Raw genomic sequence first — 25,975 nt, 5'->3', positions numbered from 1 at the left:
GGACACAATGTGATCTTGGATCACTAAAATAGAAAAGAAGAATCTTGAGATTTTGCCAATATTTGTACGTCCTTAGAATTTTGAGGGGTCCACATCTCTAGTCTATGCCATGCCAATCATTGAACTTACTGAAATAATCATCTTGAAAGATCAATGAGCTATATGATGTTATGAATTACCAAAATCACCCAGGGATTAGTTGCACTTTCACCCCCTTATTCTAGCATTCTATAGTTTAGTCCTCAGATACTACCCCCTTTCATTGATACCAATGCATATGTTCTATATATCTGATGTCAGTCTTGCGAGTACTTTGGATGAGTACTCACAGTTGCTTTGCTTACCCCTTATCCCCTTTGATACTCGGTTGCTGTGATTAGATGTCGGAGCACAGGAGCTAGACGCCACCATCGACGATGACTCCTAATACACCGCGGGTGCCTACTACTACGTGCAGGCCACCAATGCCAGGAGTAGTTTAGGAGGATCCTAGGCAGGAGGCTTGCGCCTCTTCGATCTGTATCCATGTTTGTTCTAGCCATCTTATGGCACCTTGTTTAACTTATGTCTGTACTCAGATATTGTTGCTTCTGCCGACTTACCTGTATTCAATTTTATGTATTGGAGCCCTCGAGTCCCCTGGCTTGTAATATAAAGCTTGTATGATTTTAACTTGTGTCTAGAGTTGTGTTGTGATATCTTCCCGTGAGTCCTTGAACTTGATAGTACACATTTGCGTGTATGATTAGTGTACGATTGAATCGGGGGCGTCACAAGTTGGAATCAGAGCCGACTTCCTATAGGAATCCCTTTCCATCTCCTTGGTCGAAGTTGAGTCTAGTCAATGAAAAACTTTTACTAACAATGTTGTGTGGCTTATGGGCCCACATCACAATGGGTGGTATTAGGATCTTTTTATCCCTCGTCTTTACTCTGGGATTCTGATCTCTCTTCTATTTGGGTTAATGGTTTTACTAACTCTAATATTAGGTTCTCGTAACTACTTCCTCATGGAGAGCCCCTCATTCCAAATGATGGCTTGATTCATCAGAAGACTCCGAAGATACTCTCCGATGTTCTCCTGAGAACTTGTGCCCACCGCCTTTGCAATTCCCTACCACTGATATATCCTTAGGGATAACTACATACACTTGCCATTAATACATTCATTCCTAGTTTCTCTTGTTATTACTAGATGCCTCGAAATACTCTCCGTTGTCCCGAGAGTCCTTTGAGCTTACTGCCTTGCAGTTCATTACTGCATGAAAGCCCTTACGGATAATTCCTCACACTTGCCGAGGAATTAGATCATCCCCACTTGATCATGTGATTCACAAAATTCTTTGAAATAATGTTCGATCTTCCTAAAGTCCTCTACAACCTATTACTCTTGGAATTCTTGCATACTTACATTCTAGCTATTTCCATTTGTCAAGCAATATCCATTTGAATCCATTGGGATTGTCATTCTGATCCTATTGATTCAATATGTTGTGAGTTCTCGCAATCCTTAGTCAAATCCTAGAATTCATCCTTCTGGCTCAGACATCATTTTGAGCATGAGTTGGTTCTCGACCAATCAATTTGTCACCGATTGTGCCGCTAAGTGAAAATAACTTACTCATATTTGATCAGAGCGTCTGATTTTGATACAGCGAATTGGAAATCATAATTCCTTCGTAGTTAAGCTTTAAGTCATTTTGATGTTTCTATAATCTGATGCCTTTGCATTCTTTCTTCTTTTGATTGAGTACTGATACTCACGTCAGATTCTTGGAGGTCAGCGAGAAAAATTGCTGGGTTATTATCTGACAATGTCCTTCATATCCAATAATCTTGTGAGTTCTTCCTAATACGTCCATTTTGCATCATGTTTTCCTACTATTATTTATGATGTTTTTATGCCCTCCGGCGGAGCGATTCAGCGGGTGGAACTTCCCTCTCGGAGGGGGAAATCATCGTCATCATCATCACCAACAACTCTCCCATCTTGGGGAGGGCAATCTCCATCAACATCTTCAACAACACCATCTCATCTCAAACCCTAGTTCATCTATTGTGTTCAATCTTATTACCGAAACTATAGATTGGTGATGGTGGGTGACTAGTAGTGTTGGTTACATCTTGTAGTTGATTAATATATGGTTTATTTGGTGGAAGATTATATGTTCAGAACCATTATGGTATGTAATACCCATTTAATATTGGGCATGATTATCATTTGTCAGTAGTTACTTTTGTTCTTGGGGTCACGGGAGAAATCATGTTGCAAGTAATCATGTGAACTTGATATGTGTTCGATATTTTGATAATATGTATGTTGTGATTCCCTTAGTGGTGTCATCTGAACGTCGACTACATGACACTTCGCCATATTTTGTCCAAATGGAATGCATTGTGGAGTAATTATTAGATGATGGGTTGCGAGAGTGACAGGAGCTTAAACCCTAGTTTATGCGCTATTCCATAAGGGACCGATTGGATCCAAAAGTTTAATGCTATGGTTAGAATTTATTCTTAATACTTTTCTCGTAGTTGTGGATGCTTGCGAGAGGGTTAATCGTAAATAGGAAGTTTGTTCAAGTAAGAAAAACACCTAAGCACTGGTCGACCCACATATCAAATTATCGAAGTAGCGAACATGAATCGAACCAACATGATGAAAGTGACTAGTTGAAATTCCCGTGTACCCTCAAGAATGCTTTGCTTATTATAAGAGGCCGTTTGGGCCTGTCCTTTTCCTCAAAAGGATTGGGATACCTTGCTTCACATTTTTTACTATTATCACTAGTTGCTCGTTACAAATTATCTTGCTATCAAACGACTCTCTTACTTACAATTTCAGCACTTGCAGACATTACCTTGCTGAAAACCACTTGTCATTTCCTTCTGCTCCTCATTGGGGTTGACACTCTTACTTATAGAAAGGATCTACAATTGATCCCCTATACTTGTGGGTCATAGAGGCTATTTTCTGGCACTGTTGCCGGGGAGTGAAGCGCCATTGATAAGTGGAATTTGGTAGGGAAACATTTATATAGTGTGCTAAAATTTACTATCACTTGTTACTATGGAAAACAATCCTTTGAGTGGTATGTTCGAGGTATCTTCACCTCGAACGGAACCACAATTAGCTACCCGTCAACCTACTGCACCTACTGAAAATGTTGAATATGAAATTCCTTCGGGTATGATAGAACAACTGCTAGCTAATCCATATCCAGGAGATGGAACCTAACATCCTGATATGCACTTGATATATGTGGAACAAATTTGTGGATTGTTTAAGCTTGTAGGTTTACCCGGAGATGATTTTAAGATGAAGGCTTACCCTTTGTCTTTGAAGGGAAAGTATTGGCATGGTATAGGCTATGCGATGATATTGGATCTTGGAATTGGAATCGATTGAACATGGAGTTCCACCAAAGATTATATCCCATGCATCTAGTTCACCGTGATCGGAATTAAATACATAATTTCTGGCCTCGTGAAGGATAAAGTATCGCTCTAGCTTGGGGGAGGCTTATGTCAATGTTATATTCATGCCCCAATCATGAACTCTCAAGAGAAATTATTATCCAGAATTATTATGCTCGGCTTTCTCATAATGATCAATCCATGCTTGATACTTCTTGTGTTGGTTCTTTTATGAAGAAGACTATTTATCATCGGGGGGGGGGGTCTTTTGGAAAGAATTAAACGTAACTCTGAAGATTGGGAACTTGACGAAGGTAAAGAGTCAGGTATTAATCTTAAGTATGATTGTGTTAAGTCTTTTATGAATACCGATGCTTTCCAAAACTTTAGCACTAAATATGTATTTGACTCTGAGATAGTAGCCTCCTTTTGTGAATCATTTGCTACTCATGTTGATCTCCCTAATGAGAAGTGGTTTAAATATCACTCACCTATTAAATAAGAAATTAAAGAAGCAGTACCAGCTAAACAGGAAACTATAATCTATAATGTTGATCCAGTTGTTCCTACTGTTGAGAAACCACCTTTCCCTATTAGTATAAAGGAACATGCTAAAGTTTCAACTGTGGTTAACAAAAGTTATATTAGAACATGTACACCTGATGGACAAATTAAAGTAGAGCCTGGTGTTGCTATGGTTAAAGATCTCTTGGAAGAAGATATAGTTGGGCATGTTATTTACTTCTATAATGAAGCTACTAGAATTGCCAAACCCGATAGAACGGATAATCATAGACCTGTTGTTGGCATACTCATTGTCTCAGTTAAAATAGGAGATCACTGTTATCCTGGTTTATGTCACATAGGTGCTAGCATGAGTGCTATTCCCTTTACCCTTATATCAAGAAATTATGAATGACATAGCACTCGCTGAAATACAAGAAATAGATGCCACTATTAAACTTGCTAATAGAGACATAATACGTCCATTTTGCATCATGCTTTTATATTGATATTGATTGCATTATGGGGTGTTATTACACATTATATCACAATACTTATGCCTATTCTCTCTTACTTTTTAAGGTTTACATGAAGAGGGAGAATGCCAGGAGCTGGAATTCTGGACTGGAAAAGGAGCAAATATTAGGGACCTATTCTGCACAACTCCAAAAGTCCTGAAACTTCACACAGCATGTTTTTGGAATATATAAAAAATATTGGGTGAAGAAAGTACCAGAGGGGGGCCACCAGCCAGCCACAAGGGTGGTGGGCGCGCCCTACCCCTGGGCGCGCGCCCCAACCATGTGGACCTCCTGGCAGGCCTCCAGGGCCCATCTTTTGCTATATGGTGTGTTTTGACCTGGAAAAAATTAGAAGGAAGCTTTCTGGATGAAGCGCCACCGTCTCGAAGCAGAACCTTGGCAGAACCAATCTAGGGCTCCAGCGGAGCTGTTCTGCCAGGGAAACATCCCTCCGGGATGGGGAAATCAAAGCCATCATCATCACCATCGATCCTGTCATCCAGAGGGGGTTAATCTCCATCAACATCTTCACCAACACCATCTCCTATCAAACCCTAGTCCATCTCTTGTATTTGATCTTGGTCCCAAAAGCTCGGATTGGTACATGTGGGTTGCTAGTAGTGTTGATTACTCATTGTAGTTGATGCTAGTTGGTATATCCGGTGGAAGATTATATTTTCTGATCCTTAATGATAATTGATACTCCTCTGATTATGATTATGAATATGCTTCATGAGTAGTTACGTTTGTTCCTGGGGACATGGGATAAGTCTTGTTATAAGTAATCATGTGAATTTGGTATTCGTTCGATATTTCGATGAGATATATGTTGTCTTTCCTCTAGTGGTGTTATGTGAACATCGACTACATGACACTTCACCATTAGACTCTTTTCTGGCGCCGTTTCTGGGGAGTGAAGCGCCTTTAGTAAGTGGAATTTGGTAAGGAAACATTTACATAGTGTGCTAAAATTTATTTTCACTTGTTGCTATGGAAAATAATCCTTTAAGGGGTTTGTTCGGGATATCTTCACCTCGTCCGAAACCACAATTAGCTACTCCTCAACCTACTATACCTACTGAAAATATTTATTATGAAATTCCTTCGGGTATGATAGAGAATCTGCTAGCTAATCCTTATACAGGAGATGGAACATTACATTCTGATATGCACCTAATCTATGTGGATGAAGTTTGTGGATTATTTAAGCATGCAGGTATGCCCGAGGATGTTGTCAAGAAGAAGGTCTTCACTTAATCTTTGAAGGGAAATGCATTGACATGGTATAGGCTATTGGATGATATTGGATCATGGAACTACAACCAATTGAAATTGGAATTTCATCAGAAGTTTTATCCTATGCATCTAGTTCATCGTGGTCGGAATTATATATATAATTTTTGGCCTCGTGAAGGAGAAAGTATCGCTCAATCTTGGGGGAGGCCTAAGTCAATGTTATATTCATGCCCCAATCATGAGCTCTCAAGAGAAATTCTTATTAAAAAATTTTATGCTCTGCTTTCTCATAATGATCAATCCATACTCGATACTTCTTGTACTGGTTCCTATATGAAGAAGGATACTGAATTCAAATGGGATTTATTGGAAAGAATTAAACATAACTCTGAAGATTGGGAACTCGACAAAGGTAAGGAGTCGGGTATAAACGTTAAGTTTGATTGTGTTAAATCTTTTATGGATATCGATGCTTTCCATGATTTTAGCACTAAATATGGACTTGACTCTAAGATAGTAGCTTCTTTTGTGAAACTTTTGCTACTCATGTTGATCTCCCTAAGGAGAAGTGGTTGAAATATCATCCCCCCATTGAAGTTAATGTAGTGGAACCTATTAAAGTTGAAGAAGAAACTATTACTTAAAATGTTGATCCTATTGTTCCTACTGCTTATATTGAGAAACCACCATTCCCTGTTTGAATAAAGGATCATGCTAAAGCTTCAACCGTGGTTCGTAAGAGTTATACTAAAACACTACACCCTCTGAGAAACTTATAGTTGAACCTAGTATTGCTATGGTTAAATATCTCTTGGTCGATAATATTGATGGGCATGCTATTTATTTCTGTGATGAAGCTGCTAGGATTGCTAGACCTGATATGAAAGATAAACATAGACCTATTGTTGGTATGTCTATTGTTTCTGTTAAAATAGGAGATCATTGTTATCATGGCTTATGTGATGTGGGTGCTAGTGTGAGTGCAGTTCCTTATACCTTATATAAAGAAAATATGAATGACATTGCACCTGTTGAGGTAGAAGATATTGATGTTACTATTAATCTTGCTAATAGAGCTACTATATCACCAATTGGGATTGTTAGATATGTTGAAGTCTTGTGTGGGAAGATAAAATATCCTACTGATTTTCTTGTTATTGCTTCCCCACAAGATAATTTTGTCCCATTATATTTGGTAGGCCTTTCTTGAATACTGTTAATGCTAAGATAGACTGCGAGAAAGATATTGTTACTGTTGGTTTGGGGATATGTCTCATGATTTTAATATCTCTAAATTTCATAGACAACCCCATGATAAATAATTGCCTAGTAAGGATGAAATTATTGGCCTTGCTTCTATTGTCATGCCTCCTAATGATCCTTTAGAACAATATTTGCTAGACCATGAAAATGATATGTTTATGAATGAAAGAAGGGAAATAGATGAACTATTGTTTAATCAAGGACCTATTTTGGAACACAATTTGCCTGTCGAAATCCTTGGAGATCCTCCTCCACCTAAGGGTGATCCCGTGTTTGAGCTTAAACAATTACCTGATACTCTAAAATATTCTTATCTTGATGAAAAGAAAATATATCCTGTTATTGTTAGTGCTAACCTTTCAGAGCATGAAGAAAATAAATTACTGAAAACCTGAAGAAGCACTATGGTGCTATTGGATATACTCCTGATGATCTTAAGGGCATTAGTCCCACTCTATGTCAGCACAAAATTAAGTTAGAGATAGATGCTAAACCGGTTGTTGACCATCAACGATGGTTAAATCCTAAGATGAAAGAAGTGGTAAGAAATTAAATACTAAAGCTTCCGGAGGCAGGTATAATTTATCCTATTGCTGATAATCAATGGGTAAGTCCTGTTCATTGTGTCCCTAAGAAGGGAGATATTACTGTTGTTCCTAATGATAAGAGTGAATTAATTCCTCAAAGAATTGTTACATGTTATAGAATGGTAGTTGATTTCCGCAAATTAAATAAAGCTACTAGAAAAGATCATTACCCTCTACCTTTTATTGATCAAATGCTAGAGAGATTATCCAAACATACACATTTTTGCTTTATTGATTGTTATTCTGGTTTCTCTCAAATACCTGTGTCAAAAGAGGATCAATAGAAAACCACTTTTACTTTCCCTTTCGGTACCTTTGCTTATATACGTATGCCTTTTGATTTATGCAATGCACCTGCTACCTTCCAAAGATGTATGACTTCTATATTCTCTAACTTTTGTGAAAAGATTGTTGAGGTTTTCATGGATGATTTCTCCGTTGACGGAACTTCTTTTGATGATTGCTTAAGCAACCTTGATGGAGTTTTGCAGAGATGTGAATAAACTAATCTTGTCTTGAATTGGGAGAAATGCCACTTTAAGGTTAATGAAGGTATTGTATTGGGGAATAAAATTTCTAAAAGAGGTATTGAAGTTGATAAAGCTAAAGTAGATGCTATTGAAAAGATGCCATGTCCTAAAGATATTAAAGGTATAAGAAGTTTCCTTGGTCATGCTGGTTTCTATAGGAGGTCTATTAAAGACTTCTCTAAAATTCCTAGGACTCTCACTAATCTCTTACAAAAAGATGTTCCTTTTGTTTTTGACGATGATTGTGTAGAAGCAGTTGAAATACTTAAGAAAGCCTTGATTTCTACACCTATTGTTCAGCCACCTGATTGGAATTTACCATTTGAAATAATGTGCGATGCTAGTGATTATGTTGTTGGTGTTTTTCTAGGACAAAGAGTTGATAAGGAACTAATTGTTATTGAGTATGCTAGTAAAACTCTAGACAGTGCCCAGAGAAATTATGCTACCACTGAAAAAGAATTTTTAATAGTTGTATTTGCATGTGATGAGTTTATTGTTGATTCCAAAGTAACTGTTCACACTGATCATGCTTCTATTAAATATCTTATGGAAAAGAAAGATGCTAAACCTAGACTTATTAGATGGGTTCTCTTGCTACAAGAATTTTATTTGCATATTATTGATAGAAAGGGAGATGAGAACCCCGTTGAAGACAACCTATCCAGGTTAGAAAATGTTCTTGATGACCCATTGTCTATTGATGATAGTTTTCCTGATGAACAATTAAATGTCATAAATTCCTCTCATAATGCTCCATGGTATGCTGATTATGCTAATTATATTGTTTCTAAATTTATACCACCTAGTTTCACATACCAACAAAAGAAAAAGTTTTCTATGATTTAAGACATTACTTCTGGGATGACCCACACCTTTATAAAGGAGTAGATGGTGTTATTATACGTTGTGTACCTGAGCATCAACAGGAACAGATCCTACGCAAGTGCCACTCCGAGCCTTACAGATGACACCACACTGGAGACAGAACTACACATAAGGTATTGCAATCCGGTTTCTATTGGCGTACTCTCTTCAAGGATGCTCATAAGTTCATCTTGTCTTGTGATCAATGTGAAAGAATTGGTAATATTAGTAGACGTCAGGAAATGCCTATGAACTATTTACTTGTTATTGAACCATCTGATGTTTGGGGCTTTGATTATATGGGACTTTTTCCTTCCTCTAATGGGTATACAGATATTTTAGTTGATGTTCATTACGTTACTAAGTGGATAGAAGATATTCCAACTAGTAGTGCTGATCATAACACTTCTATTAAGATGCTTAAAGAAGTTATTTTTCTGAGGTTTGGAGTCCCTGGATATTTAATGACTGATGGTGGTTCACATTTTATTCATGGTGTTTTTCGTAAAATGCTTGATAACTATAATGTTAACCATAGAATTGCATCTCCATACCATCTTTAGTCCAGTGGTCAAGTAGAACTGAGCAATAGAGAGATTAAATTAATTTTGCGAAAGACTGTTAATAGATCTATAAAGAATTGGTCTAAGAAACTTGGTGATGCTATGTGGGCTTATAGAACTGCTTATAAGAATCCTATGGGTATGTCTCCATAAAAAATGGTTGATGGAAAAGCATGTCACCTACCTCTTGAACTAGAACATAAGGAATATTGGGCTATCAAAGAGCTCAATTATGATTTCAAACTTTCCGGTGAGAAGAGGTTATTTGACATTAGCTGACTTGATGAATGGAGAACCCAAGCCTATGAGAATGCCAAGTTGTTTAAAGAAATGGTTAAAAGATGGCATGACAGAAGGATACAAAAGCGTGAGTTTAACGTAGGTGATCATGTTTTGCTATACAACTCTCGTTTATGATTTTTTGGAGGAAAGCTTCTCTCTAAATGGGAAGGTCCTTACATTATCGAGGAGGTCTATCGTCCTGGTGCCATAAAGATCAACAACGCCGACGGCACAAATCCGAAGGTGGTAAACTATCAAAGAATCAAACATTATATCTCAGGTACTCCCATAAATACTGAGATCAATATAATTAATACCGTAACACCGGAGGAGTACATAAGGGACACTTTCTAGAACATTTCAGACTCCGAAAAGGAATAGGTATGTGGTACGGTAAGTAAACCGACTCCAAAATGTTTCCAATGATAAATTTTCTCCGTTTTGGAATATTCAAAAAATTAGGAAAATTAAAAGTAGTCTGAAAGAGACACGAAGCGTCCACAAGGGTGGAGGGCGCTGATGTCTACTACGCAACTTTATTCTTGTAGACTCGTGTTGAGCCTCCAAACACAGAGTTTTGTAGGACAGTAGCAATTTTCGCTCAAGTGGATGACCTAGGGTTTATCAATCCGTGGGAGGTGTAGGATGAAGATCGTCTCTCTCAAACGACCCTGCAACAAAATACAAGAAATCTCTTGTGTCCCCAACACACCTAATACAATGGAAAATTGTATAGGTGCACTAGTTCGGCGAAGAGATGGTGATAAAAGTGTAATATTGATGCTAGAAATATATTTTTATAATCTGAATAAATAAAAATAGCAAGGTAGCAAATAGTAAATGGGCACAAAAACGGTATTGCAATGCTTGAAAATGAGGCCTAGGGTCCGTACTTCGCTAGTGCAATCTCTCAACAATGCTAATATAATTGGATCATATAACCATCCCTCAAAGTGCAACGAAGAATCACTCCAAAGTTCCTATCTAGCGGAGAACATAAGACGGAATTTTTTGTATGGTACGAAACCACCTCAAAGCTATTCTTTCTGATCAATCTATCCTAGAGTTCGTACCAAAATAACACAAAGCTATTCTTTACGATCGATCTAACCAAGAGTTCGTACTAAAATAACACCAAAGCAAATTCATATTCGTAATATTCAACCCAACACAAAGAACTTCAAAATTGCCCCAAGATTTCTACTGGAGAAACAAAGACAAGAACGTGCATCAACCCCTATGCATAGATTACCCCAATGTCAGCTCGGGAATCCACGAGTTGAGTGCCAAAACATATATCAAGTGAATCAATACGATACCCCATTGTCAACACGAGTATTCAATTGCAAGACATATATCAAGTGTTCTCAAATCCATAAAAGTATTCAATCCGATAACAATGAAATCTCAAAGGGAAAAACTCAATTCATCACATCAAGATAGAGAGCGGAAAACACCATATGATCCGACTATATTAACAAAGCCCGCGATACATCAAGATCATGACATCTCAAGAACACGATAGAGAGAGAGAGATTAAACACATAACTATTGGTACAAACCCTCAACCTCAAGGGTGGACTACTCCCTCCTCATCGTGGTGGCCGCCGGGATGATAAAGATGGCCACCGGAGATGATTCCCCTCTCTGGGAGAGTGCCGGAAAGGGTCTAGATTGGTTTTTGGTGGCTACAGAGCCTAGCGGTGGCGGAACTTCTGATCTAGGTTAACCCCGAGGGTTTTTGGAATATTTGGGATTTTATAGGGTAAAGAGGGTGTGCGGAAGGCCACCGAGGTGGGCACAACCCACCTGGGCGTGCCTGGGGGCCCAGGCACGCCCTGGTGGGTTGTCCCCCCTCGGGGCACTCCCCAGGTGCTTCTCTGGCCCATCCTGGGTGTTCTGGTCCATAAAAATACTCGAAAAAGTTTTGCGGTGTTTGCACTCCGTTTGATATTGATTTTCTGCGATGTAAAAAACAAGCAAAAAACAGCAACTGGCACTGGGTCAATAGGTTAGTCCCAAAAAAATGATATAAAGTTATTATAAAATTATTGTAAAACATCCAAGAATTATAATATAACAACATGAATACGTCATAAATTATAGATACGTTGGAGACGTATCAGGCGCGCCCCACCCCCTGGGGCGCGCCCCCCGTCCTTGTGGCCAGCTCGTGTGCCCTCCGGACTCCATTTTCTTGCACAATACTTATTTTGGTTGGTAAAAGTCATTATATAATCTCCCGAAGGTTTTGACCACCGTACCATGAAAAAATCCTTTGTTTTCGTTTTGAGTTGTTTCTGTAGCAGATTTGGAGCAAAATGTCGTCCCAAGATTCGGAGGGAGAGAACTACATGGCTGATTATATCATAAACCCAAAAGCATATGGGGATGTGGAACATTATGGCTAGACCACGGAGGAAGAAGAAGACTAGGATCCAAAGGGGAAGGAGGAGACAAGCTCCAATGAAGAGGACGATCCACTACCTCAACCTGGCGATATGCATGTGGAGTTCAAGAAGTCAAGCCTCCCTAAGGTCCAATCTATCCCACCATGTTTTCACAGGACAGCAAGGTGTCATTATGCAAAAAGATAATGAAACTCGAGCTCAAGAATGAGGATCTGAGGGAGGATAATTTTAGCCTCAGACGCAAGCTAGAGAAGAAAAATGCAACAACTCCATCATCACCACCTTCGAAGAAAGAGATCTAAACACATGGGTATGGGCACTCCCCTTGGCAACTGCCAAGCATGGGGGGGTGCCCAGGTATCGTGTCACCATCATATCTTTATCTTTATCGTTTTTCTTAGTTCGGTCCTTTTGGTTATATCTTTATCTAGTAGAATAAAGTTTTTAGTATGATCTAGCCTTGAGTTTTGCTTTATGTTCCCCCTATGTAATCAAGTCCTTGATATATATAATAAAGAGTAGTATTGAGTTAAGCGCTTTGCTTTCTTGCTATGATCTTTAGGGAATTAAATAAAATAAAGAATAAAAAGAAATAAAAAGGGATCATATATTGATCTTATGGAGAGTAATACTTCACATATAAAGAGTATGGTGAGTAAAAGTTGTTGAGAGTTGACAAACATAGTTTTGGTCATTGTTGCAATTAATAGGAAGTAATAAAGAAAGATAGGCTTCACATATAAATATACTATCTTCGACATCTTTTGTAATTGTGAGCACTCATTAAAATATGACATGCTAAAAAGTTGATGTTGGACAAGGAAGACAACATAATGGGTTGTGTTTTCCTATATCCGAATAGAAGTTATATTGTCACGGATCATCCAACATGTTGAGCTTGCCTTTCCCTCTCATTCTAGCCAAATTCGTTGCACCAAGTAGAGATACTACTTGTGCTTCCAAACATCCCTAAACCCAGTTTTGCCATTAGAGTCCACCATACCTACCTATGGATTGAGTAAGATCCTTCAAGTAAGTTATCATCGGTGCAAGTAATAAAAATTGCTCTCTAAATATGTATGATCTGTTAGTGTGAAGAAAATAAGCTTTATACAAACTTGTGATATGGAAGAAATAAAAGCGAGGGACTGCATAATAAAGGTCCTTATCGCAAGCGGCAATATAAAGTGATGTTCTATTGCACTAAGATTTTACACATCCAACCATAAAAGTGCATGACAACCTCTGCTTCCCTCTGCGAAGGTCCTATCTTTTACTTTTATCTTCTACCCTTACACAAGAGTCACGGTGATCATCACCTTTCCTTTTTATACTTTTTCCGTTGGCAAGCTCTGTGTGTTGGAGAGATCTGGATATATATATATATCCACTCGGATGTAGGTTTTCATAAAGTATTATTGTTGACATTACCCTTGAGGTAAAAGGTTGGGAGGCTAAACTATAAGCCCTGTCGGTGTACAAAAGTAGGGGCCTTTCTGTACCCCTTTACTTGTGCACGGGAAGTCGTAGCCACACCAGCGGCCATGCTTGGTGGGGCAGAGGAATCAAAGAAACAAGACTGCCAAAGCAGTACTCAAGCCAGAAGCATACAGAGCGAAGGGACAAGGTGAGCTTTCCCCGGTAAGACACTTGTCGGGGCGGCCTACGTGGCCCCGGCAAGAGCCTTGCCGGGGCAACTTGCCCAACACCAGCAAGACCACCACCATTGAGCCTGAGAACTCTTACACCACCGACAACGTCAAGACCAAAACTCAGGGGTTCCTTGCGTAGTGGCATGCAGATTTTTGTGAAAACTGAAGGCTTGCAAACCTAGATGAGAACCAGAAGACAAAGGCCCCAGGCAAGATCCTTTCTGGGGACAGATGAAGACCCCCGGCAAGATCCTTGCTGGGAACGCCCACGAGATCCCGTCAAGGCCCTTGCCGGGGCATTTGTGAGGCCGAGGCCAGGACCGCACTTGCTAGAGTTTCGCTGCCCCACGCATGTTCCGACATGGCGGCCAGCCCACCAACTAGGCGAGCGCCTGCGTAGCAGCATGCAGCTTCTAGGCCAACTAGCCAAGCACCTGCGTGGTGGCATGCAGATCTTCGTGAAGACCCTGCCACCACACTAGCTCAGCAGCCAGCCAGCCAGCCAGCGTGGCGCTACAGGCCTCGTCAGCTTGGACGCGCGTCAGAGCGAGGCGAGGCGGTGACGGACGGGATGATCTTCTTTGCCGTCCTCGATAAAGCAAGAGGGCACGTCGGCAGTGCATTAAATGCATTTGTCCTACGGTGTGAGGCGATAGACTTGTACACTGTACATACTTTCCACCTCCTGTGTGCCACTGTGGCAACCCCTTTGACATATAAAAGGAGGCCTGAGGCGTACCGAGGAAGGATTCAGACTTTTTGGACTAGGCATGCACTGCTGCTAGTTCAAGAGCTCAAGAACACTAAATACACACAAAGCAGGACTAGGATCTGGGTAAAAATCCCCCCACTTTGATCTTCTAGGCCAGCTCTTTGCGCAACCCCATGCCCCGCCAACCATAGAAGGGACTCCCCGAGGGATCCCATAGGTGTCGTTCCGGAGCCCCGACATCTTTGGCACGCTAGGTAGGGGGCGCTGAGGCTGTGAAAATCCGGTTTTGAAGTCAACTCATCGACTCCTTCGTCGCGATGGCTTGAGAGAATAAGGCGACGTCGATCAGACATGCTTTGGTGCCATCAGCTAGGTGAGGCGGTGCCATCCGCAACCGCAACAACCATCCACATGGCGACGGAAAAGCTAAGTCACGCAGAACCTTGAGCAAATTCCTTTTTGTAGGGTTATCTTCCTCGGAGGATTTTGCTCCTTGTATGGAAAACCTGCACGCAAGGGAACCCTTCCGCTATTGGCAACGACCTTGTTCTGTTTCGAGCCCGCTCAACGGCTCAAGCGGTTGCGCTAAGAATGGCAAGGTGGCTTGTCCGGCAGCAAGCGCCCCCAGCAGGCTGCTAAGGATTCATTCCTCAAAGCGCCACAACATGGGTTTACGCGCCAGCAAACCTATCTAACTAGGCGCGGGTGTGTACATACAAGGAAAGATCGAACAGGAAGATAACATGCTTCATTTTGAAATACTGCAGAGTTATATTACATCAGTGATTGCCGCAGTTCTAACTTAAGATAAATTGTCTTGGGCATGAACTCGCAGCGGCAAAGAGAAATGGGGTGGCTAGTCCCAGCACTGGCCCTCCACCCTCTTGACTCCACTGACACAACTGATGACGGGCTCGATGCGCTCTTTGAGTGCCACGAGGTCCGCATCCTCCGGCAAGCTCTCAAGTGTGTTGGCGAAGTCGACGCTGGGGTTCCAGAACACCACCTTGGTGAGCACCTTGGTCAGGGCACCCCGGCAAAGCCTCCAGGACTCATTTGCTAGATAGGTCGCTCGATTGGAGTGGAGATGATCCAGGGCATCGAGGACGTGCTCAAAGAACAAGGTCAGCCTGGCATTGGGGCTTGTGTTTGCTTCTTGGGAGAACCTGACGTCCGGCATGCCCATGACGGCTAGCTGCGTGGTGAGCTTATCTGCAACATCGATGAGATTTACGCCGCCCACATAGTCCTTATGGGCGGCGGCGTCATCACTCCGCAGTCGCTTTTTGGTCTCGAGGGCCTTGTTCAGGGTCTCCTCCTGGGCCGTGACCTCTAAAAGCGTCCCCTCCAAGGCGCCCAATTGCAGCTTCAGATCATCAATGGAGCTGTTGTCCATGGGGAGCAGCTTGATCTGGTCAGAGACGGTGACATGCGAATCCGCCAGAGTGCGGTTGGCCGTGTCCCTCTCCTCTGTCAGCTCCAAGAACTTCTTCTTCAGCTCCTCCTGCTTCAGCTCTAGCTTCTCCACCTTGCCGGCGTGGTCCTGGGCGAGAGCATCGAGTTCATCCTTGTGCCTCTTCTCCAGCTCCTAGGTCCACTGTGTGACGATCTTCCCTATTTCCTCGTCCTTGCCGCAGAGCATGGCGCCAAGCGCCTGCTCACGAGCAACGAGGTCTTCCTCCTGGCTGTCCAGCAGGGCTTGCTGCTACTGCCGGGCAGCTGCTTCCTTGGCGGCCTGTTCCTTCATCGCCTCTTGGGCCTTCTCGACGTCGGCCTGCTTCAGGATGAGCTCTCGCTTGCGCTCATCCAACTCACCCTGGGTGGTCCTCAGTTCCTCCCGGGCCTCGCCGAACAAGACTTGCGTCTGAGCGACGCGCTCCTGGAAATCCGCTTCAGCCTTGTCCGTAGCCACCATCCTGGAGTTCCCCTTATCCTGGCGGGCATAGTGGAGCGCCTGGAGCTTCTGAAAGTTGGCGCTCATGGCCCGGAGGAGCTGCTCCTCTTGGGAACCACCGCTGCTGGCACTCGGTTCGTCAATGACCTGGAGCTCAGCGGCGGCGAGGGCCTCATCATCGAAAACCTCCCCTTCGGCTGGCGCTCTGGAGCTTGCCGTCCCCGGGAGGCTGACGAACAGATCATCACCCACCTTCAAGTACTTGCCTGAGGCGGGGGTTGCAACGGAGGAAGGTTGATATTCGGCCATCCCCTCCCCGGCAGGCTCCTTGGCGGCTTCCTCGGCAGTGCCCTTGCCGGCCTTCCCGACAAGCTCCTTGGCGGCCTCCTCAACGGCACCCTTGTAGGCCTCCTCGGCAGCAACCTTGCGGCCTCCTTGGCAGCAAACTTGGCGGCTTCGTCAGCCGCGATCCTGGTGGCCTCAGCTTCGGCATCCCTGGCGACCTCCTCGATGGCAGCGTCGACATCCACCTGGTCCGTCGAAGGAGGGTCTGGAAACCAGAAAGGAGGGCGAAGCAGGGCCAAGATCAAAGTTTAGAACAAAGAAACAAGAGAGGACATTGCATGGCAGAGATAGCAAGGGACAGGAGGCAGGCCGCTTACCTGTGCCGAGCTGAGCAGAAGTGGTTCCCTCCCTGCCAACGTTCGTTTTTGGGACGGAGCCACCGGTGCCCATGCTTGCCTCCTCCTCCATGCGCGTGGGCTCGTTGGAAGGTGCCCTCGCAGGTGACGCCCCTCTAGGTGGTGTGGTTAACGGGGGCGGCGTGTCGGGGGTGGCCCTCAGTGGCTCCTCCTATTGCCGCTCTCCTCCTACAAACCCGACAAGTTTAGCACCAAGGATTCGCGCCCCAACACCCGTTGGTGGGGAGTGAATGATGAACTCACGCTGGGGGTTGAAGCCGGCGCTGCGTCGAGGGTTGTTGTCCGGGCTGATCACCACCAACACCGGCGTGCGCGGAGCGCTCGCCGTGGGCCGGACACCCGTCGAAGCCTTGGCTCTCTTTGCCACCCTCTGGGCCAGTGTCTTCGTGTCACGGCAAGGATAAGATCAAGTCAGGGAAGATGGCACGGGCTGAGGGTCAGTGACGGTGTCCTGGACTAGGGGGTACTCACCAGATCGTCTCCCGATCAGTTGGATTGGGCCGAGGACCCCCATGGCCGTTTACTCATGGGCCAGTTCGGACAGCCGAAGACATATACGAGGAAGATTCTACAAGACTTGGTGATCAAGACAAGGACTCCTCTCCACCGACGTATTCGACTAGGCCTCTGGTATGTTATATAAGCCAAGGCTAGGCTAGTCGATAGATTATGACATTATTCATCATACCCTCAGGTTTTAGACCACAACATATGATCTTGAGGTGGATCAACTATGTACTTGATACTCCATCAATATAAACAAGAGCAGGACGTAGGATTTTACCTCCATCAAGAGGGCCCAAACTGGGTGAACATCGTGTCCCATGTCTCCTATTACCATCGATCCTTAGACGCACAGTTTGGGACTCCCTAACGAGATCTGCTAGTTTTGACACCGACAATGGTGCTTTCATTGAAAGTTCCACTATGTGTTCGGCAAAAGATCGATGGCTCGCCTGCAGATCAACTGCGACTTCGGCATCTTCGTCACCAGCTCGACTGGTCACCTTGGTTCGACCAAGAACTGCGCCCCGTGTTCGGATCACCATGTTCGGACGAGGGCCTTCATCAAACATCAACTCTGATCTCTATCAAGATCATGGAGGAATCATCCATGGAGCTCGGGGGCTCAACGTCAACATTGCCCTCAAGCGACCGTGCTGTTTTTCTGGACAGCGAACTCGTATCTGCCGCCACCGCCTCCTCGAGTATCTCTTGGACGGTGGGACTGTGTGGAATTGAGTCTACAACAACCATGCAAAATTTCATCGAGTTCCGATGGAGGAATCTCTGGCAATCTATGATATACCGGAGCCGTTTCGAATCTGGACGAGTTTGGAGCGTGGCGTCCAGCATCTAGCTCGGACGTCCTTTGGAAGATCCAACTGTTGATTGGCTGCGGAATTCCTATATCTACCACCCTCAAAATTTCAGCTCGATCCGACCGTTCAAACTCCGGGAAAACCTCTGATGAGCGCAACGATTTTCGGATCTGTTTTCTACGCGAATACGAATCCGGCCCGAGTTCATGTTTCTTCATGAACGGGATATCGGACACCCCTTTTGAAGGAATTTTTTTAGGGTATTGCGCGTTGTTTTTAGATACGTACCCATAAACTTTTAAGCCTCCTCCGAGGTAATCTTCACCATCACGCTGGTGTTAAACCAGTCCGGCAGTATTGCTCCACGGCTGCCGACCTACGCTAGACACGTCGCCGCTTTATTGAGCCGAGCTCAACTCCTTTGATCATCATCTCGGCAAGCCGAACAAGAGTTCGGCATCGCGAAGGATAAATCATCATCAATGTCGCTGCCCCACGGATTACATGGAGCGGGCACACATGCATCGCCACGTGGTAGCTTCATCAAGCTAGTGTCGATCACGTCACAAGTCTTGACCTGCGTCGCAATCACCGTGCTGCCTCTTCTTCAAATCATCATCAAACACGCCGACCTGTTTCGACACATCGGCTGACAGGTAGAATCCGACATCTCTTTGCCGAGCCGCTCCAACACCTCGTCTAGACCGGGGGCTTCATCATCTCTTCATCAACCTACTCCGATGACTTTGGTGTCACCAGCCAACCAGCTTCGTCACGATTAGCTGGACCGAGGGCTTTGTCTCGGCAAGCCAACCTTTGCCAGCATCACCATGCCGGCGCTTTATCACCCATCAGGCAATGGGTGTGCGGATCGATTCCCGATTTTGGGAGTCACTTTTCTTCGGAATGCTACAACAAATAAACCAGGTGCTATTAATCCTAACATTTTTTTTCGTGTTGGGCTTATCTTTCTTAAGGAATTATTACTCTGGTTTGTTCCATCATCTGTACATAGGTCTATCAAACAACAGTCACATTAAAAACGGTCACGTGATGGTTCGGTCAGTTTCCGTACATAGTTCGGCGAACGCCGCATCTGGAGCCGGACCGCCGTGCAAATTCAGGCTTTGTCTCGCCTTCACAGCGTCAAGATGACGCCCTGCATCAACATTGGCTTCGGCGCCAGGCCACATTTCTTTAAATAAATTATTTTTGTGTAAAGCAATTATGCAAGGATTATATATATTATTATTATTTCCTGGACCGCACTATTTTATGTGTGCAGGTAATCGATTTCGACTGTGTTAGGTGGTCACTACTCCGGAGTGCCGAACTCCTTGCTCGGACACCTCGTGCCTGGAGGCTGGGACCTCGGCCATGCCGAGGACTGCGAACCTTGTCGGATCTGTCACAGATCAATGGGCATCTTCGTCCCGCCACAAGCCCGAATCGCGTCATCAGCACCGAGCACATTAACCAGCTAAGTTGCTTTCATGCTCAAAAACTTTCAGTTTTAATTTTTGTTCGGTTCGACCAAGCATTATAATTTTCGGCACAAAGTTGTTTGTGACAAAGTTCCTTGTCAAAACTTTGTTTGTGATGCGCATACTCAAATACCCCGTTTATTTGGGGGCTCCCTTGATGGAGCTTTTCCTCTTGCATATGATTATACTTGTACGGCTTCGTTCCTTGTTCGTGTATTACGCCACAATATGCACCATATTGACCTAAGCGATTTGCAAGCTGGGTTGCCTGGCTCCTGTGCTTACCCCTATGTTCCCGATTGTTCAGCTAGGGAGTAAAGGGAGCACCTCTGCGATTGTCACGACTGGGTCATCCGAGCTCTAACCTCAGACTGGGTGAAGCCGAAAGCTAGCGCTCTTATTGTTTTCAATCATGGTATGCACACAACGGTACTCATGAGTACAAAAAATCTATTGCACAAGTCTCATAGTAATAATGAGCACCGAAGAAAGGTATCGGTGGGGGCACTATTTTCTTCGAATATGCTTCTTACACTTTGTTAGTAATATAGCATAAGTTCCCTTAGCGCGCTTTGTCTGTTACAGCCTTATGCCCTGATTGCCTGGTCATCGGAAACACCGTCGATACTCTCAACAGCTGGAGTACATGACACTTTTCGGCCCTTGGCCGAAGAGGGAGAAGCCGACGGTCGGTTAAGACGCGTTTAAAGTTCGGGTGAACGCAGATATGATATAAGTACTTCGGTACATACAATCATTATACATAAAATTCTTTTACCCAAGTCACTTGGGGGCTCTTAAAATTTATATGAGCTGTTTTATAGTAAATGTGTTTTCTTCTTAGTCGTTGCAAAGTCTTTTTCTACCGCTCCTTTTTCGACTCGAGTGTATGGTCAATAGCCGGATAGTCTGTCTTCTCTCTAAAAAGCCGCTTGAGTTTAGTTTGCTAAACTAACCTCGGAGAAGTACTCCGCCTTTGGGATAAGGAGCTTGAAGCTGTAGGCTGACCCGCATGAAGTCTTGAGATCGGATGTGTCATGTTAAAGCACGACAGAAGCACAATATTTTTTCCAATTTTCGGATTGGCACCGAACACTTGATCTTGTTCGGACATCATGTTTTTACTAACGTTTTTTTGGCTCTCCAAGCTTGTTGCACTTTTAAAATATTTGTGTGTTTTCAACACAAGTCTCGCAGTGCAACGCCAGACACCTTTAGAAATTCGGCAAAAACATTCTCGGATATTGCTATATATGCGTCGGTTTTGAATTGTTTCTTTGGTCAATAGTTGGGTTGCCTGGCTCCTGCGCTTGCCTCCTACGTTCCACTTTGTTCATCTAGGTGTGCAAAGGGAGAACCACTGCGATTGTGCTTCCAGCTCACATGGTTAAGCACCTCAGTGGAGAAAGCCGAAAACTGACTGTCACAATAAGCGTAAACTGGTCAGTGATCCGATGAGTGTTAAATGACGGGCCATTCATAACATTGGCCGAAGTGTTTATGGCTTGACCTCGACTGTCGCCGAACACTACCGGGGGCTAGTAACTGGCGTCCCAAACTAAATCCTCAATATTTTGCTCTAACATTAGAGCTGAGGTTTCATGATCATGCTTAGCATGACAACCCAAAGAAAGGAACCGATAGCGGGACTATTTTCTTTGGAAGACATTTCTTATGTTAAACAGTAATATAACATATCTCTCTGTGTACCTTTGTTTATAAAACCGTATGGCCCAGATTGCCTTGTTTTTCATAAATCTTTGCCCTCATAAAGGCTTTATAAAGTAGGACAAACACTCCTCGGCTACTGGCCGAGGAGGTGGAAGCCGATGGTTGGTCAACAAAGTTTTGTACAATACGGATCCGAGCATTAATGATGTAAAGTACTTGGATACATAGAATCATTACACATAATTTGTGATTTTACTCTGGATATCGATCCTTAATTCGGCCACCCGTGCCTGCATTAAGGCTCGGGGGCTACTGGGCTTCGGGCTTATCATTTACTAATATTAAAGGGGCACATCGATCCCCTGATCTGGTGTTGCCACCCGACCAGTGTCTCGGGGGCTACTGCATTGGCAATCCAGTGCAGAAAATTTAAGTGCAATATAGTTTTCAAGGAGATTATGGTCCCCAGGTTGGTCGGCCGCACCCAACCTGAGTCTCGAGGACTCTGCACACCACTTTTTGTGTCCCGAAGTATTCTGCCGAGCTAGGAGTTGATCCTCAGACCAATTTTGCAAATCAACCTGAGTCTCAGCGGCTACTGGCATCAGCGGTCTCATGTCATCCTTCAGGTGCATCTCGTGTTTTAGACCGATACACACCTTGAGGGCTACTGGCTATATATCTCGGCAGAGAATAAATTGCACCAATCAAAAATATTGACAAAAAATCGGCCCACATTCGGGGTGGTGCACCACCTCGGAAGCAGTTCGGAATAAAGCTCGGGTGCTAGTGGCTGGCTCCATAGAGGGCATTTCCGGCATTAAAGCTCGGCTAAATTCCTTCAACTTCTTTGAACCAAGGTGACACCTCGGATACAGTCCGGCATTGGAGCTCGGATACATAGTCCGGCGTTGGAGCTCAGATACATTCCGGTGTTAGAGCTCGGAAGCGGTCCGGCGTTGGTGCTCGGCTGCAAAAGATACCTCGAATGCAGTCCGGAGTTGGAGCTCGGATGCAAGAGGAAGCTGCCGCCTGGGAACAACTTCAAACCCGAGGTGTGGCATAATAAGAACAAGGCATTGATAAAGGCCGAAGACTCAAAGGGCTCCTCGGATACCCGACGTGTGAGATCTTCAGATTTAGCTCGGCAATCCTCAAGATAGAAGATGTGAAGATTTGTTGAACCAGTTTTCAAGACCGACGGCCGAAGACAAAGAATAGTTCAGAAGAACCGAGGAGCGTCCCCAACTTGAACACCGGTTCAGGGGGCTACTGACGGTGTCCTGGACTAGGGGGTACTCACCACATCGTCTCCCGATCAGTTGGATTGGGCCGAGGGCCCCCATGGACGTTTACTCATGGGCCAGTTCAGACAACTAAAGACATATATGAGGAAGATTCTACAAGAGTTGGTGATCAAGACAAGGACTCCTCTCCACCGACGTATTCGACTAGTTCTCTTGTTATCCTAGGCCTCTGGTATGTTATATAAGCCGAGGCCAGGCTAGTCGATAGATTATGACATTATTCATCATACCCTCATGTTTTGGACCACAACATATGATCTCGAGGTGGATCAACTCTGTACTTGATACTCCATCAATATAAACAAGAGCAGGACGTAGGGTTTTACCTCCATCAAGAGGGCCCGAACCTGGGTAAACATCGTGTCCCATGTCTCCTGTTACCATCGATCCTTAGACGCATAGTTTGGGACCCCCTACCTGAGATCTGTTGGTTTTGACACCGACAGTCAGAAATGATGAAGGGCGAGATGCTTACTCATCCTCCTCTGCTGGCCTCCTCTTCCTCTTCGGGCTGAAGGACCCAAGGTCTAAGTCGGCCTTCGGGGCGGCGTCCGCGGGGGGAGGGGAAGGCGAAGGCGTCCTGCACCGCTTGGATGAGGAAGAAGTGGCGGCCGCGACCTTCTTCGTTGTCGCACCCTCGTCTCGCGTGTGGGCTACGCCTGGGACTGTAGCCACTGCGTGGTCCTGCCGGACCAGACCGGCTCGCCGGAGCTAGCCCGGCCGCGCAGGACATGTTTTCTCCCGGGGCCGGGGGGTCATCCGCCTCGGTCTCCTCTTCGGCCGACTGCTCGACCACGTCTTCAACAAGGGGGACCCTAGTGTTGGCGCCGCTGGACCCCTTGGCAGATCCCATCCACTCGGCGAACTTCCTTTCCTCTGCGGCCGCGTCGGCCTTGTCCTCCATGGTGCCGAGGCTGCCGGCCTCCTCGGGAAGCACTGCCTCCTCCGCCCGGGCGGCGATGTACGCTAGCTCCTCCTAGGTGGTGTCGCGGATGAGCTGCGGCTCATCATGAACGTACCTCTCCGACAAGTTGTCGAGGAATGCCTGTACCAGCTCCGCCTTTGGCTCAACCCAGGTCGGATCGAGGCCGTGTGCGTTGAAAACCGGCATCATAGCGATGATGGAAGTCTGGCGAGAGTTGTTGCTTAGCGGGACCACCTCCGCCGGCAACCCAAACAGAGACTTGCGGGCCTTGCCAACTGAGGGAGTCCTAGACGAAGGGGTCCTCGGGCGTCCGGCTTGTTAGCCATGGGCCAGACTGATGGGTTGTGAAGATACGACGACCGAAGACTGAACCCGTGTCCGGATGGGACTCTCCTTGCATGGAAGGCAAGCTTGGCGACCGAATATGTAGATTCCTTTCTTTGTAAACTGACCTTGTGTAACCCTAGATCCTCCCGGTTTCTATATAAACCGGAGGACTTAGTCCGGAGAGGGAGAGACATCGGCATAACCATACAAGCTAGACCTCTAGGGTTTAGCCATTATGATCTCATGGTAGATCAACTCTTGTAATACTCATATTCATCAAGATCAATCAAGCAGGACGTAGGGTATTACCTCCATAGAGAGGGCCCGAACCTGGGTAAAACATTGTGTCCCCTATCTCCTGTTACCATCTACCTTAGACGCACAGTTCGGGACCCCCTACCCGAGATCCACCGGTTTTGACACTGACATTGGTGCTTTCATTGAGAGTTCCACTGTGCCATCATCAAAAGGTTCGATGGCTCCTTAAACCATCTACAACGATACTGCCCAAGGGGGAGTTTTCCTGCCCGGACAGATGTTTGTGTTCGGCGGCCTCGCTCTGTGGGCCAACTCGCTTGGCCATCTAGAGCAGATCGAAAGCTACGCCCCTGGCCATCAGGTCAGATTTGGGAGCTTGAACTACATTGCGGACATGCGTGGGGACTTGATATTCGCCGGATTCGATACTACGGCTACCACTCCTGGCCACCCCGAGAGACATGACCTAAATCTGTCATCGGACTGCATCTAGGAGACAACTCCCATAATCGCTTTAGCCATAGATCCGGAGCAGACCGCGCCATCGAAGGATGGGAGGATCGACCCCACCACAGAGGCTAAAGATTCCACGGCATTGGAGCCGCACATAAACTTGATCTCACACAATACCCGTGCCACCGGAACTCCGGACTCGTTTCCGTCCGTAAGTTCCAAATCATGTGAGCCTGCGGACGCCGAACTTGATCATTTATCGATCTTCGAATTTAGCGTCGCAGACATCTTCCAGCACTCACCTTTGGGCGACAAGCTAAACTCATTATAGAAAATGTCCTTGGCGGAGGACTCACAGCCGAACTATATCCGGTTCGAACTAGGGGCTGGCGATGGAGAATTTCGCTCCCCACCCGCCACCCACTTCATAGCCACGGTCGCGAATTTAACCGACACACTTGATTACGACTCTAAGGACATCGATGGTATGGATGACGATGCAGGAGAAGAAGAGACCAAGAACCCACCGTTCACCGGACGCTGGATGGCCACTTCCTCGTACGATGTATACATGGTGGATGCACGAAAGGAGAACAGCGGCGATGACAAGGAAGATCCAGCCGAGGATAAACCTTCCGAAATGCAATCCAAGCGCTGACGTCAGCGGCGCCGCTCTAAGTCACGCTGCAGTAAAGACATCAGCACCGGCACAGGAGAAGATAACACTCCAGAAGGTGCCGAAGACAAGGAAGACCCTGTTGCAACAGCTAATGAACAAGATGAACGGGAAGATGGGCAGGTTAGCCCTGGTAAACAGGCCATGCATGAAGACTCAGAGGACGGAAGTTATCCCCCGCTCTCCGAGGATGAGGTGAGCCTCGGCACCGATGATTTCATCATTCCGGAGGAACCTCTTGAGCAAGAGCGCTTCAAGCGCCAGCTAATAGCCACTGCAGGGAGCCTGAAAAAGAAGCAGCAACAGCTTCAAGCTGACCAAGATCTGCTCAATGAAAAATGGACCGATGTCCTAGCAGCCGAAGAATACGGCCTCAAGCACCCAACCAAAAGCTACCCAAAGCGCGAATTGC

This window comes from Triticum urartu, chromosome 2A (genome assembly GCF_056163025.1).
Source record: "Triticum urartu cultivar PI428250 chromosome 2A, HENAU_Tu73, whole genome shotgun sequence".
In the NCBI taxonomy this organism is placed as follows: Eukaryota; Viridiplantae; Streptophyta; class Magnoliopsida; order Poales; family Poaceae; genus Triticum; species Triticum urartu.
This window is presented reverse-complemented; position numbering follows the sequence as displayed.